The sequence below is a fragment of the Lycium barbarum genome, chromosome 3 (assembly GCF_019175385.1).
Source record: "Lycium barbarum isolate Lr01 chromosome 3, ASM1917538v2, whole genome shotgun sequence".
Taxonomy (NCBI): Eukaryota; Viridiplantae; Streptophyta; class Magnoliopsida; order Solanales; family Solanaceae; genus Lycium; species Lycium barbarum.
Genome location: NC_083339.1, coordinates 144,389,351 through 144,405,799, shown reverse-complemented (window position 1 = coordinate 144,405,799; position 16,449 = coordinate 144,389,351). Strand labels below are relative to the sequence as shown.

Sequence of the window (16,449 nt, the reverse complement as noted above, 5' to 3'; positions counted from 1 at the left end):
AGTGGTACTCGGTTTATTGCAGAAACTTAATACATGCCTAATTTATGAACTTCAACATTTAAAAACGAAGCGAAGATGAGAAAATTTATATTACGTAATTTTTCCCTATAAAGTAAGTGTAACTTCTATTCCCCAATTGAGAGAAACATTATCCGAGAACTTTATAAAATTATAAAATGCTAAGCAATGCATTATATGTGTATATATATATATATATTTAACTTTTTTTTCCCATCTTTATCAACTAAATTTACACAAACAAATGTCTGACCGCGCGAAGCGCGGATTGATTAACTAGTTCATCCTATAAATCTACTCAACAGCGAATAGCACATTGCAACTGCTTAGTAATCACAAACTAAACTTTGTCATTTCTTACGTTCAACTTGATTCATGTAACTTTTTTTGACAATGCATATGCAACATCCAGTTTGTTTTCCATGTTGTCTTGAACCTGTGTCCTATAGAACTGTAGGATGATGATGAGTTTGTTGTATGGATGATCGGTGCATCACTATTAACAGATGTCACCTTCAACTGATAGCACGGTCTTCAGTTGCTTCATTTTTGCCTTCAACTTCCAAGAACACAAACTCAGAAACCAAAGACAAGTGATCACTACCCAATTTCTGCAGCCCCAGAAATTCAAATCAAAATTAGCTTACAGAAGAAGTCAACGCAAAAATCATCTCAAGGAATATATCAAATATAATCAGATCAAGAAGTGCTCTTATCCGGCATACCAAATAAAAGTTTAATGGTTCAACATATAGAAAAGATGTTGTGACAAGATTTGGGGAGCCTACGGTTCTTGATGGAAAAATCTATCCCAAATGTGCAATCAAGCACCAGGTTATTTTATCAAGGACCCAAATCCAAATCAACTTGATACTTTTTTTCAATATATTGGGTTGAATCTATTTCTGGCACAATACTTCATGTTTTAACAACCTTATTAACGTCTCTTTGGCATAATCTAACGTGTCCTTGTTAACAACATCAAGCTACTACGTCAGAAGAACAATACCTTGCAAGGAAGACCACCTGTTTTCTTCAAGACATTAATTGGTAAAGTATCTAAAACTTTTGTGGGTGCAAGACCATCAGAATACCTGCATGTGGTGGATTTTACTATTAGTGCTTAACGCCGTCAATCAAGTGAGCAGAAAAATACAAGTGGCAGTTGTAATCAACAGCAGTAGTACCACAAATAATCAACAGTTCCCAGAAACTTCGAGTGGTAAGATGTGGCTAATGGTTCACCACCGTTATCCCTTGTTATTAGAGATCCCTAAGAAAAAGGAAGAGGTAGCTTCCGCCTAAGAGGAATATACAAGGGAATAAACATCAACTCTGAATAGGAAGGACAAGTCGTACCTTCACCATCGCATAAGAACTATTTAATTTCAAAGGGTGCATAGCTATGTGGCATTTAGGGGCGCCAATCGCAACATTCATCTCCTCTTCGCTCCAGCGAGAATTAAAAAATCTGAGGTCAATTGCATGCACACAACAAAAAATCTTCATCAGAATCACATGGTAATACAAATATAGTTTTCTCACAAGTAAACCAGTTGACATCAGAAATCTCAAATATCTATGGATTAAGAATCAAACACACTTGACAATTTATGAAAGGCATCAATAGATGAACCCAAAATAAATTCAGCAACAACCAACATAAACAGTTAGAGGAGTTACTTGTAAGTCCTAACTTTTTTAAGCCTTATGTAAATGGCTAGTTACTTCATACCTATATTTTTGTTCTACTCTGTCAATGTAACAAAATCTTATGCCCATAAATAATTTTGGTTTCCGAGTTTGATATATACTAAGTATCAAGAGTTTGACCATACATTATACTATTATAGTGAAGTTGAGATACTGAGAATGAGGATATAGAGAAGACGTCACGTTGTTAGAAAACACCACATTGTTTTCTCACAAAACACAAACCGAAGCAACTTATGACCCCCCCCCCCCCCCCCCCCCCCCTTAGGTTTTATGAACACTCTTGCTATCTGATTTACAGGAGCGCATAGACCTTCAAATGACAAAATTACTGACAGATCTTTGCTTCACCTGTCCATTAGAACAAACAAAATTCCCTTTTCTCTTCTAAGACCAAGAACTTGGGAGGGATGGCATCGTCACTCTTTTCGGTTATGTAGCATGAGATTGAGCTGCAATATCAAAAATAAATCCTTTGAGAAGCAAACAACTCCACCAAAAAACATGTAGTTCATATGACTTAAGAAGTACTTAATATTTTTTTTTTTGTAAGTACTCAATATTGCATAAAGCATACTGAATTGGGATCGGGCATATTACCTCAGATGATGTCAAGAATTTGTAGATTGGACTCTGTCACAAGGGATAAACAAATAACCATTGTTTCAGCAAGTTAGTCTTGAAAATAGAAGTCAATGACATACTTGATAAAGATAAATTTCAGTGGTTCGCACCTGGGGAGTGCTATTATAATCACCTGCAAGCACAATAGGTACATGGCCCCACTTTTCTGAAAGTATATGAGCCCTTGATGAAAGAAAGCGAATCTGAATGGAAGAATTTGAACAATTTATGTCTAAAGTTAAGCATGCTACCAGAAGAGGAAAAGCACCCATTTTGTAGCAAGAGCTAGAATCTTATTACCACAATATTGGACACATATTTTATCATGGAGCATGAACAACGATTGAGAAGATCTCTTTCTTTACAAAGAGAGACTGTTCAGATGTCAATTGGTATGGTGATGGAAAGAGGATTTGAAGTCCAAAAGAATAACACATACCCTATCCATGTGCCTAAGTAGTAAGAGCTATGGGAAATAACAATTTGATAAGTTGATTTTCCATTTATATTTTCACTTGAATTTTCTAATAACCAAATAGGATGTACTGTTCCAGTTTCGGACAATTTGAAAGCCATTTGATCCAGAAACCCCCAGAGATTTAAAGCCAATATGCGAACAGATGATAAATTTAATTTCCAGTCTAATAAAATTTACAAAATAATAATAAAAGGAATTATTTTCTGACAGATATCCATTGAAGTATGCCTTTCAAATAATTCTAGTGTTTATAACAATCAGCAGCAAATGTATTTTTCAATACTAAACCATGCATTGGAACAAGCAGTTTAGGGTTAAAACACAAAAGGGAGATTTCCATCCCTAAGAAATACTAATGTTCTTTGTCTAACTGTTAAACCTTGTCAAGGTAAATTGACATGTACAATCAGTTGTCTATCAAATTATGTAATACAAAAAATAGAGAGTTAACTCAGCATATTGGATCTTACTTGACCAAGCTTAACATCTCCACGGCTTGGATTATATAGCACATGAATGTTCCCAACTACGAGCCTCCTTGACTGGGCTTCACGCATCTGTCTGTACCAGACGAAGTTAGACATACAAAATTGCAACAGATATGACTAAATAAGAATGAAACTATGAAAAACTGTGATTGTCCAGACAAATCACCCTGGAAACCAGAAGAAACATCCAGTTCAGAATAAATAGAGACATGCTTTCCAATAACAGCTAAATCAAATGCTCCAGATCTCAACTACCTGCAGATGTTTTTATTGGTACAGAGCTTGACCTACTAGAAGTAATCTGCATATTTATGCTTATGCAAGCAGGAAGTCTTAGATAAGAGGTCATTTAAGCCATTGTCCATCACATACGCATGTTCTGAAGAACCTGAAGCTCGATGATCTTTAGATTAATCACTGTGTACTAGTTAAATGCTCACATTTAGGTTGTTGCCCAGTTTCTCCCAGTTTTTTCAGTTTAATTTGGTTCTCTTTTAGTCTCATATCTCCTTTTACATGTTTGTACCCACCCTGCCTATTATCCAAATTTCGAGCATTCTTTCATCACCACTGATCCCATTAGGCTAGATGAGGTTACAGAACATAAAAAGAGAAGTTTGCAATTCACAATTACTACCTCGAAAACAGAGAGTTGAGCGACATTATCCCGAAGACCATACTGCCTAAATTCAATGCTTTCACCCTCTAACAACAGAAACCTGGCATGAGCAAGTATTCATTTCAGTCCAAACAAGTATCAAGCTACTAACTGGAAGGTATAACATTTACTTCTTGCTCTTACTTTTCAGCCTTCCAAAACATAGCACAGCCATCAACAGAACCGCCAGTGCGCCTCTACATAGTCAAAGTAACACAGTGAATATTTTTCTAAGAGACAGACGTATAATGAATAATAATACTACAATTTTCCTTTTATTGTAATTTAGTCGAGGCCACGGCGGGTATAGAGTAAAGTAACCTTATAGGAACCGAGATATCCAGCTTTCTCCAAAATGTTTAGTAGATCATAATACTTGTCCACCTCCTATTCAATCATATGAATAAAATTCTTCATTAGTTTCATCTCCAAAACTTAGACATATATAAAGGTACTAGTATCCAAAGGGGAAATTGTTAATTACTTGCAGGCAAATTATATCAGGATTCAATCCGAGGAGTTCGTCACAAATAACTCTTCTACGGTGGTCCCAATCTAAGTAAGTTGGGGCAACATTTCTATATAGATCTCCATGATTGGAAACATTCCTATCTCCCAATATGTTATATGAAACAACCGTAAACCTTTCTGCTGCATCAATATTCCATACACTAATTCAAACTCCAGTGTTACAAAAAAGGACAAAGGTGCAAATATACCCTCAACTTTGCGATTTAGAGCAGAGATATCCCTCATTAAAAAGTGGTGCATATATACCAAAAAACAAAACGTATATATCCACCCACCCGATATTCTCACTTATCCAACCCGCTCGGTACGCGCCCGGAAAACATAATATCTCACCAGAAACTTAAAAAAAAAAATGTCAGCGAAAATGGTATATTTGCGCCATTTATGTAACGACATGGTTATATATATGCACTTTTTTTTTAACGAGGGATATATCTGCTCTAAATTATAAAGTTGAGGGGGTATATTTACACTTTTTTCCTACAAGAAACACAATCAAACATGCAACACTGACCCTGATGCGGGCCAGGAGGAAGAGAATCCCCTTCCACCCAATGACGGACAGTGTCCGGTCCACAACGACGGCTCTGTTCGGGGTTGTACCATCGACGGCTGTAGGAAGCCGTTGGGGAAGAGGTGTTGTTACGATGGAAGCACAAGTTGAATATAGGATGGAAGTTATGAGTGGTGGCGTTGGTGATGAACCTGGGTGTAGTCAGCCATGAAGAACCGGCTCTGCAGTAGCAACCCATTGGATGGAGTTAGAGAGTGTAACTATGACTTCACCGATATCTTAAGCGCCAGTGTCACGAAAGGTCGTTACGAGACCACGCACCCAGTACCAACTTCCTTTTTTTTTTTGGTTACTGTAGTATCTTTTTTGGTTTCCTTTTCCCTCTTTTTCATATTCGTAAAAAAATTACTCATTGTTATATGGGGCACATTTTTCTTTTTAATTTATTCAAAAAAGAATATCACTTTTCTATATTAAAAAATAATTTAAATTTATGAGATGATTCATGATCACAAAAATATTTTAAGTTTGTATTAGACTACAAATCTCAAAACTCTTTTTTTCCTTCGTAAACTTCTTGCCTAGGGGGACGGATGGAATAATAAATGTATGAATTACGCTTTTACATTATTTTGGCAGTTAATCATCATTAATAAAATAAAAATTGGCTAATTTTGCTCCTCAGTTATTGGAAATAGAAGAAAAAAATATCATCATTTGATTTTGGTGTCATTAAAGACCTTAGGGGTCTTTTTGGTTACTGATTAGGAAGTGAATTATTCATGTATTAAAATTAGCATGTTTGGTAGCATTTTAATTGTTACTGTATGTATAAAATGCAGCACACAAAATATGGTGTTTGGTTACTAGTTTACAATCGTGCTCAACTAAAGCATGTATAAATTATAGGCCAATGTATATATTATTTTATATAGGGTAGAAAACAAAATAACTAAACCCTCCATAACTAATCCGTGCATAACTAATTCCTGTATTACTAACACATGTATAACTTTGACCAGTAACAAAAGGACCTCTTATATTGTTATGCAAGTAGCCCTTTTATACCCATCAAAATTAATGGACCTCTATGTATGACCAAACAAGGGCAAATAGCCAATTTGCACTTTAACCATGTGAAATGGAACAATTTTGCTCTTATTTAATAGTCGGAGTAACTAGGGCAAATAGCCAATTTGCACTTTAACCATGTGAAATAGAACAATTTTGCTCTTAGTTAATAGTCGGGGCTACTCATGCACTCATCGTTACCAAAATGGCTTAAATCATTAGTCATACTCCTATTTCGTAATAAGTGATGTTTTAGGTTGGGCACACCTTTTAAGAAAATTACTCACTCCTAGAAAATTAAGGTCTTTTTGATTATGTGAAATACTACTTATTATGAACCAAAATGAAAAGGTAAAACCACTAGAACTTATTACGAAACTAGTTTTTGGACACGTGTGCTGCACGTATGTCTCATGTCAATCGGCACAAACTTCTTAATACAGTACAAATAACAGTAAAACATGTAAGTAATCAAATTTAAAATTCGGAAGGGAAGTACAAATTGAAATTGATGAATAGTAAATCTATTTAAACGACTTGATTGTCGATCACTATTATAGTTGGTAGCTATACACAATCAACTGAATTGGTATAACCTTTTTTTGCTGCAACCTTTTTAATATATCATTTATTATTCTTGTTAACAACTTCTCACTTTTTGATATACCGCATAATTTAAACGTGACTTCTCTTCACTGTCTTCTTATTTATGGAGCAATTTTCTTCAGTATTTAAATTCTCTAAATCTAATTGATTGCTAGAGCTTCTTCTTTTAATCAATCTTCCGTAGAATGACTTACAGATGTTACAACTTAAAGAGTTTTTCCCGGTTAAATGATGACAAACACATAACATCATATAAATATGGAGTCACCTGTTTTTCATTAATCTAAATTTGAAGAAGCAAAGTGCGAGATCTACGACAAGACCGAGCTTTGTTGTAGATTTATTCTTTTTCAATTTCAAAATTTAATCTCTTCTCATAGATCTCACACTTATACGAAACTAGTAAATAAAATGTTATGAACCTTACAACACAAATTCTTGATTACTCCTAAAGAATAGGCTTATATTTTAAGTGAGTACTCTAAGGGGGCTTCGTGAACCACATTCTTTTGATCACCAAGAAAGAAGAGAACTTATAGCAGATGTGAGGTATGCAAACAAGTGTCGTCGCTTCTGACAAATGGATGATGGCAGCAAAAACAGGTGGTTTTCAGGAGAGTTTGCTTGAGAATTTGAGGGACTAATTCTCTAATAAGTTAGGTTACACGTTGAAATAGGCAGCATACATAATTTGGAAAGAAACAAATGCTTTATACATATACAGGTACCTTGGGATAGGTATTTGGATATGCATTCAAAATAATGTCATATGGAAAGTGAGATGTTTTAGGAGATTTTCTTAAAACTAATTAAAGACACTATGTTTGCTTTAATTCTCTTCCTCCCTCCAATTTTTCCCCAAGAAAAATTGGGCCTTTCGATTACATTTCACTAAGTTCTTTGAGAATAAGGATCAAACAAAATACTCTTTAACACAATTCACAACGAGTGGATAAAAGTTGTATTTGATTAGCTGATCAATAAGACAAAAACGTTGCGGTAATTTTTTTCATGACCAAGAAATCGTCGAGGGCCAACTGGAATGGCTCGAAATTTGGTGAATAATGGGACCACCTTTCTACCCTTCTTCATAAAAATGTTGTGGTAATTTAGCATATAGAATTTCATGTGAAACATCACTTATTAAGAAACAAATGAAAAAGTAAAGCACTTGAACTTAATAAGAAACTAGTGAGCATGTACATTGCACGTATGCCCATGTCAATCTTCACAAACTTCTTAATACAATACAAATAATAGTAAAACATGATGATTAGCAAGTCTATTTAAACGACTTGATCATCGATCACTATTATAATTTGTAGCTATACACAATCGAATGAACTAGTGTAACCTTTTCTGATGCAACCTTTTTAATATATCAGATATTGTTCAAGTTAACAGCTCCTCACTTTTGATATACCACATAATTTAAAAGTAAATATGAGTAGCTTTCATTAGTTTTTGGAAAGTGACTTCTCTTTACTATCTTCTTTTTTATGGAGCAATTTTCTTCTCTATTTAAATTCTCTAAATGTAATTGATTGCTAGAGCTTCTTCTTTTAATAAATCTTCCATAGAATGGCCTACAAATGTTACAACTTACAGAATTTTTCCCGGTTAAATGATGACAAGCACGTAACATCATATAAATATGAAGTCGCATCTTTTTCTTTAATCTAAATTTGAAGAAACAAAGTGCGAGATCTACGACAAGACAGAGCTTTGCTGTAGATTTATTCGTTTTCATTTTCAAAATTTCACTTCGTCTCATAGATCTCACACTTTACGAAGCTAGTAAATAAAATGTTATGCACCCTACAACACAAGTTCTTGATTACTCCTAAAGAAGAGGCTTATAGTTAAAGTGAGTACTCTGAGGGCGCTTCGTGAACCACATTATTTTGATCGCCCAAGAAAGAAGAGAACTTACAGCAGAAGTGAGGTATGGAAATAAGTGTCGTCGCTTCTGACAAATAGATGATGACAACAAAAAATAGGTGGTTTTTCGGATAGTTTGCTCGGGGATTCGGCGGACTACTTCCCTAATAAGTCAGGTTATAAGTTGAAATAGGCAGCATACTTAAATTGGAAAGAAACAAATGCTTTATACACATACAAGTACATCGGGATAGGTATTGGGATATGCAATCAAAATAATGTTACATGGAAAGTGAGGTGTTCTGAGATTTTTTTTTTAAAAACTAATTAAGGATAGTATTTTAGCTTTAATTTCCTTCCTCTCTCTAGTTTTTTCCCCAAAAAAAATTGCGCCTTTCGATTATTAAGTTCTTTAAGAATAAAGATCAAACAAAATATTCTTTAACACAATTCACAACCAGTGGATTAAGTTGCATTTGGTTAGTTGATCCATAAGACAGAAACATTGCCGCAATTTGTTTCTTATAACCGATAAATCGTCGAGTGCAAGCTAGCGCATGGCTCGAAATTTGGAGAATAGTGGGACCACCCTTCCACCCTTCTCCATAAAAAATTTGTGCTAATTTAGCACATAAAATTTCAAGTGAAACACCACTTATTATGACACAAATGAAAAAAGTAAAAACACTAGAACTTATAATGAAACTAATTTTTGGGCACGTACATAGCACGTAAGTCCATCTTAATCGGCACAAACTTCCTAACACAATACAAATAACAGTAAAACATGTAAGTAACCAATAAATTAAATCTTAAAGGAAGTACAACTTGAAATTGATGAATAGTAACTCTATTTTAAATGACTTGATCATCGATCACTATTATAGTTTATCACTACACACAATAAAATGAATTGGTATAACCTTTTTCTTATGTGATCTTTTTAATATATCAGATATTATTAAGGTTGATAATTCCCTCACATTTTAATGTACCGCATAATTTAAATATAAATAAGAGTGGCTTTCATTAGTCTTTTGAAAGTGACTTTTCTTCACTATCTCCTTTTTTATGGAGCAATTTTCTTCACTATTTAAATTCTCTAAATGTAATTGATTGCTAGACTTCTTCTTTTGATAAATCTTCCATAGAATGGCTTACAAATGTTACAACATAGAGAATTTTTCCCAGTTAAATGATGACGAACACATAACATCATATAACTATGGAGTCACCTGTTTTTCATTAATCTAAATTTGAAGAAGCAAAGTGCGAGATCTACGACAAGATCGAGCTTTGTTGTAGATTTATTATTTTTCAATTTCAAAATTTAATTTCTTTTCATAGATCTCACACTTATACGAAACTATTAAATAAATGTTATGAACCCTACAACACAAGTTCTTGATTACTCCTAAAGAAGAGGCTTATATTTTAAGTGAGTACTCTGAGGGCGCTTCGTGAACCACATTGTTTTGATTGCCCATGAAAGAAGAGAACTTATAGCAGATGTGAGGTATGCAAACAATGTCGTCGCTTTTGAGAAATGGATGATGACAGCAAAAACAAGTGGTTTTCATGATGGTTTGCTTGGGTATTCGGCGGACTAATTGCCTAATAAGTTAGGTTATAAGTTGAAATAGGCAGCATAGTTAATTTGGAAAGAAACAGGTGATTTATACACATACAGGTACATTGGGATAGGCATTTAGATATGCATTCAAAATAACGTCACATGAAAAGTGAGGTGTTCTGAATTTAAAAAAAAAAAAAACTAATTAAGGATAGTATTTTAGCATTAATTCCCTTCATCTCTCCAGTTTTTTCTGAAGAAAAATTGGGCTTTTCGGTTATTAAGTTCCTTAAGAATTAAGATAAAACAAAATACTCTTGAACACAATTCACAACCAGTGGATAAAAGTTGCATTTGATTAGTCGATCCATAAGACAGAAATGTTGCCGTAATTTTTTTTTATAACCAATAAATCGTCAAGTGCCAGCTAGCGCATGGCACAAAATTTGGAGAATAATGGGACCGCCCTTCTATCCTTCTCCATAAAAAAGTTGTGGTAATTCAGCACATAGAATTGCACGTGAAACACCACTTATTATGCAATAAAATGAAAAGGTAAAAATATTAGTACTCATTATGAAACTAATTTTTCGGCACGTGCGATGCACGTATGTCCCATGTCAATCTGCACAAACTTCGTAATACAATACATATAATAGTAAAACATGTAAGTAATCAATATTTAAAATTCGAAAAGGAAGTACAAGTTGATATGGATAAATAGTAAGTCTATTTAAACAACTTGATTGTCGATCATTATTATAGTTTGTAGCTATACATAATCAACTGAATTGGTATAACCTTTCTCTGATGCAATTTTTTTTTTAATAAATCAGATATTATTCTGGTTGACAGTTCCCTCACTTTTTGATATACCGCGTAATTTAAATGTAAATATGAGTAGCTTTCATAATCTTTGGAAGTGACTTTTCTTTGCTGGGTCCGGAGCCAAAATGATTTGTTTTTGGAGCTGATAGTCCAAAATAGAATGCGTTTTTTTTAGACTTCTTAATACAATAAAATACTCTTTAACACAATTCACAACGAGTGGATAAAAGTTGTATTTGATTAGCTGATCAATAAGACAAAAACGTTGCGGTAATTTTTTTCATGACCAAGAAATCGTCGAGGGCCAACTGGAATGGCTCGAAATTTGGTGAATAATGGGACCACCTTTCTACCCTTCTTCATAAAAAAGTTGTGGTAATTTAGCATATAGAATTTCATGTGAAACATCACTTATTAAGAAACAAATGAAAAAGTTGTCACACCCCATTTTAACCGGGTTCGATTTAAGGAGTATGACATATTGGTGATTCCTGTTTATTTTATTTAAGGAGTCGCCACCTAATTAATTTAACGGTGAATTAGGACACCTAAATGTTAACTAAGGCAAAGTTAAAACTAAACCTCAATTAATAGTCTGCTTAACCAGTGTGATTCTAGGTAAGGGCTCTATATTATCCTAAAGGGAAGGGGTTAGGCATCCTTTAGAATCCGTTAACTTACGGTTATCCGACCAAACTTAGGTTAATTAATTAAAATTAAAGATGTAAATGTGGCATTTGGATTTTAAGAAATTGGTTTGCAATAGGGCTAACGTTTTAAAAGGAAAATATAAGCTGTTAAAAATAAGGTTTGTAAATATTTCTAAAGCTTTAAATGATAAGGTTATTTGAAATAAACTTACGTATGTTACTAATGCTTTTAAAAATATGATAATGCTATTTAAAAGAAATAATCTTATAAATATTGCTATGGCTTTAAAAAGTGTTATTTAAAATAAATTTGCCAAAATATAATAATTTGCACATAAACAGAAGAAAATGCAGGTTGCGACGTTTTAATACTTGAAACGAATTGATTTTGCAGTTTAGACAAGATGGAGTTTTCTTTCTCTTTTCCATTACCCTTTATTAACTATGCTTAATTTAAAAAATATATGGTTGATTCCAAACTTGAAGAGCTATTTATAACATATACTAGAGTTCATGTTTGCATATTAGTGACATTTCTCAAAGCGATATTCTACAGTAGCCAAATATGATTCCTTTTACTCCGAGTATGCTATAAAAAAAAATCAAGTATTCTAACAAAATGAAATATTAACTACCCGTCCCATTCAACTAACCCACTAATTCTGCTAAGGTTTATCTAAATTAACAGAACAAGCAAAGAGTTAGTTGCATAATACAAATTAAAATGCAAAAAGATAGAATAGAGGAGTAAATAAGTTAAATGGGCTCAGCCCATTTTTAAGACTGCTGTAATCTGGGCTGCTGATGGGAGTGGGCTCAGCCCATTTTTTAAACATGCTGTGGGCTGTTCACGTCTATTGGGCTTGGCCTAGAATTCATTTTTTTCACTGCGGATAGGGGGCTGGACAGAGAGAGATCATGCTGGGCTTTTGGCCCAACGCCCAATGTGGAAGGAGACGAGTCCGAGCGAACTCGTACGCGATAGTCATGCATAAAAAAAAACGAAAGAAAAGGATTAATACATGATCAATAAGTAAGTTTAACCATATAAAACGCAAACTTGAAACAAATCAGTAAATTATGTATACATACTATGTATGCCTATGATGTGAAAGCGTATGAAATTTCGAACAAGTATAGAAGATACAACGTACTTCCGTTATATCTAGCGATGAAATCAGAATCACGACATTTGCTAATCGAAGAAACTTGTACCCTTTGTTAAAAGATCATATGATAAAAATCTGTTTTAAACTTGGAGGTACATTTTAAAACCTTTTATGTAAGAGGGATGTTCTTTTAATTTAGATAATACACTGCTGAAGAATATCAAAATGGGTCAGCAACTTTGTCTTTTAATAACACACAACTGGAATGCAATTTCCTCACGAATGCTTACAAAATAGATTCGGAAAAAAACACAAAAATACCAACAAACAGATTCAGGGAAAAAAAAAAGACTATAAGCATGCTTATTTAGAGTCGTTATCCAGTTCGAGCTAATTAGGAACCACATCCAACAACAATCTAAATTAAATGATGTGTCCAGATGACAATAAAAGAGAAATTAGGACTAAGAAGACCAAATCATACCGAGAAAATCAAACAACAAGAACATTATTGAACTTAACCCTTTTCCTAGTCTCATCCTTTATTTTGAAACTCATTTTTTACAGGAGTTAATCAAACGTAATGCAAACAAGTTAACTGAACATAGGGCAATCCAAACAGTTTCAAAGAACCATGTTGACCCTTTTGGAAAAGAAGAGAATCCATTATTTAGCCATCTACTAGTGAAATCTTATTCAACAAACTATCACAAAATGATTCGAAGTCCTAGTTCAGACAGGTCCTAAACAAACCTGTATTAACTTTAAAGTCTATTAATGGTGAGATGCAAGCAGTTTTAATTCATGTAAAGCAGTAGACATGTATCATGCGCAATAAAAAAATACTCTTAATCGCATACAAGATACATGGATTAATGAGTTCCCCTTTGTAATGGTTTAAACTCAAACAAGGGTCGAGCAAGAGAGAACCTCATAGCGAACTGATCTTTAAGCATGCTATTGTACCAAACAGGGTAGACGAAACTATCAGCTAATAAACATACTAACAAACATGTAGTATAACAAGTGACAACAGTTAAATGTACAGGCAAACTTAGGCTCAAAACTAGTAGGCATGTGAGGAAATTATCATTTAAGCATGACCTGATCACATGAGAATACATGACTAAAATGGATTAAACATGAGCATCATTCAAATAAGGTACTAGACAGCATCCATAAACACATGGTTTAGTGATATCCAAACTCACATAAGAGCTAACAACATATTTAAAGACAAATCATAACGACCAAAATTAACACCAGACTGAAAACTGGACTACATTAAGATAATAATTCAATAGCAGCTAAACTGACATATAAGCAAACGACACTATATTAAACTAAACAGAACAGACTTATAATGCTAAAGCTGCTAACAATGCTAAACTAGCCATTAATTTTAACAATCAATCACAAACATTAACAAACACATAATAAACAGGAAAAATAAAATCAGTACACAAGACAAATTAAGACGAGTTCCTCTAAAACGCCAAACAGAGCACACACATATGTAGACCAGACTATGAGCAAAATGGTTTAAAGAGAAAAGGTTACCTTCTTCGGGCGCAGCGAAGTGGGTGCGAGTCTTCGATTTACACTCGAACACTTCAAATTTGATGCCGCGAGACTCGAATTCGCGACAAACGCAGAGTAGACGAAAAAATTGTTTAAATATTTTTTTTTGATTCGATGTTTTCGGGATATTGTGACAGCTAAAAGAAATTACTTTGCAAAGGATTCCTTGAACCGAAAATCAGTTATTTAGGAAACTTTCAGAATCAAGGATTTCGTTCTTTTGGGGGTTTTCTCGATTTTAAGGTTTCAATCCTTGGGGAGCTTCCTGAATCCAAAAAATCCTCCCCTTTTCGATCCCACTCCCCCACTATTTATAGGGTTCTTATGGTTTTTGTATTGAAGAAGGAAAGAGAGGAGCGGGGTGACAGAGGCGTGAGGGTGACAGAGGAGCGTGGGGGTGTGATGTGGTGGGGGACAAGGTGAGTGGAAATGGCAGCGGTATGGGAGAGGCGTGGGTTAGTGGAGGTGTCAGAGGTATGGGTGCGAACAGTGAAGTGGGGTGACAGATGTGGTGGAGTTGGAGAAAGAAATAGCGGTATGGGTGTAGTGGGGTGTGATGGTGTAGATGGCGGTGATGGAAGAGCGGTGGAGAGGGGAAGCGGCGGTGGAGGAAGGGAGAGAGAGGAGGTGATGAGGCGGAAGAAGAAAAATGAGGGGAAACCCTAAAAGGTTCCCCTTATTTTGAGTAAAACGAGTCAGACCCGGTCCATTTGTGGACTGTGTCAATTTTTTAGACCGGGTATTAAGAGAATAGGCTAATAAATTAAAACACGAATTATTCTAAAAATTGAGATAAGAGATATGGACTAGTCCAAAAATATTTAGGAGTTAATCGGACTTTGATTTGGGGTCCGGTAAGTCAAAATACGGACTGAGTGCAAGAAATAGTTTGACTTCTAAATTTGAATAAGAGACCCATTTTAATTAATGAATATACCGAGGGTGACAAAATATTACTTAATACCAAAAAAAAATGTGTGATTATTAGACTCGGGTAATAAAATCATATGGTGTTATAATAGCCGTGTAATAATATATGTTATTTTTCTTTGAAAATCCGCACTAAATAAATACTATTATTTAATTATGCAAAGATAAATGCGTAAGCTGGTAAAATGCCGAAATGATAAGAACTGTGAATTATAATAATATTAATAAATAGTAATAATAATAATAATGATAATAATAATAATAATTATTATTATTATTATAATAGAATAATAAAGTGTCGGTATTGATAAGAGGCTAATAATTATAGTAAACATAATGTATATTTTTTTTATTTTCCAAAAAATATTAGAAGCTTAAAATAGGTATTTTGGCAGAGAGGCGGGACAAAATTGGGTGTCAACAAAAGTAAAGCACTTGAACTTAATAAGAAACTAGTGAGCATGTACATTGCACGTATGCCCATGTCAATCTTCACAAACTTCTTAATACAATACAAATAATAGTAAAACATGATGATTAGCAAGTCTATTTAAACGACTTGATCATCGATCACTATTATAATTTGTAGCTATACACAATCGAATGAACTAGTGTAACCTTTTCTGATGCAACCTTTTTAATATATCAGATATTGTTCAAGTTAACAGCTCCTCACTTTTGATATACCACATAATTTAAAAGTAAATATGAGTAGCTTTCATTAGTTTTTGGAAAGTGACTTCTCTTTACTATCTTCTTTTTTATGGAGCAATTTTCTTCTCTATTTAAATTCTCTAAATGTAATTGATTGCTAGAGCTTCTTCTTTTAATAAATCTTCCATAGAATGGCCTACAAATGACAAGCACGTAACATCATATAAATATGAAGTCGCATCTTTTTCTTTAATCTAAATTTGAAGAAACAAAGTGCGAGATCTACGACAAGACAGAGCTTTGCTGTAGATTTATTCGTTTTCATTTTCAAAATTTCACTTCGTCTCATAGATCTCACACTTTACGAAGCTAGTAAATAAAATGTTATGCACCCTACAACACAAGTTCTTGATTACTCCTAAAGAAGAGGCTTATAGTTAAAGTGAGTACTCTGAGGGCGCTTCGTGAACCACATTATTTTGATCGCCCAAGAAAGAAGAGAACTTACAGCAGAAGTGAGGTATGGAAATAAGTGTCGTCGC

The 16,449-nt window shown here is 34.0% G+C and overlaps 1 pseudogene; it reads right to left on the bottom strand.

The window, feature by feature from the left end:
• Positions 1-167: 167 nt before the first annotated feature.
• On the bottom strand, positions 168-5,379 carry LOC132633296 (carbon catabolite repressor protein 4 homolog 3-like; annotated as a pseudogene).
• Positions 5,380-16,449: the final 11,070 nt, after the last annotated feature.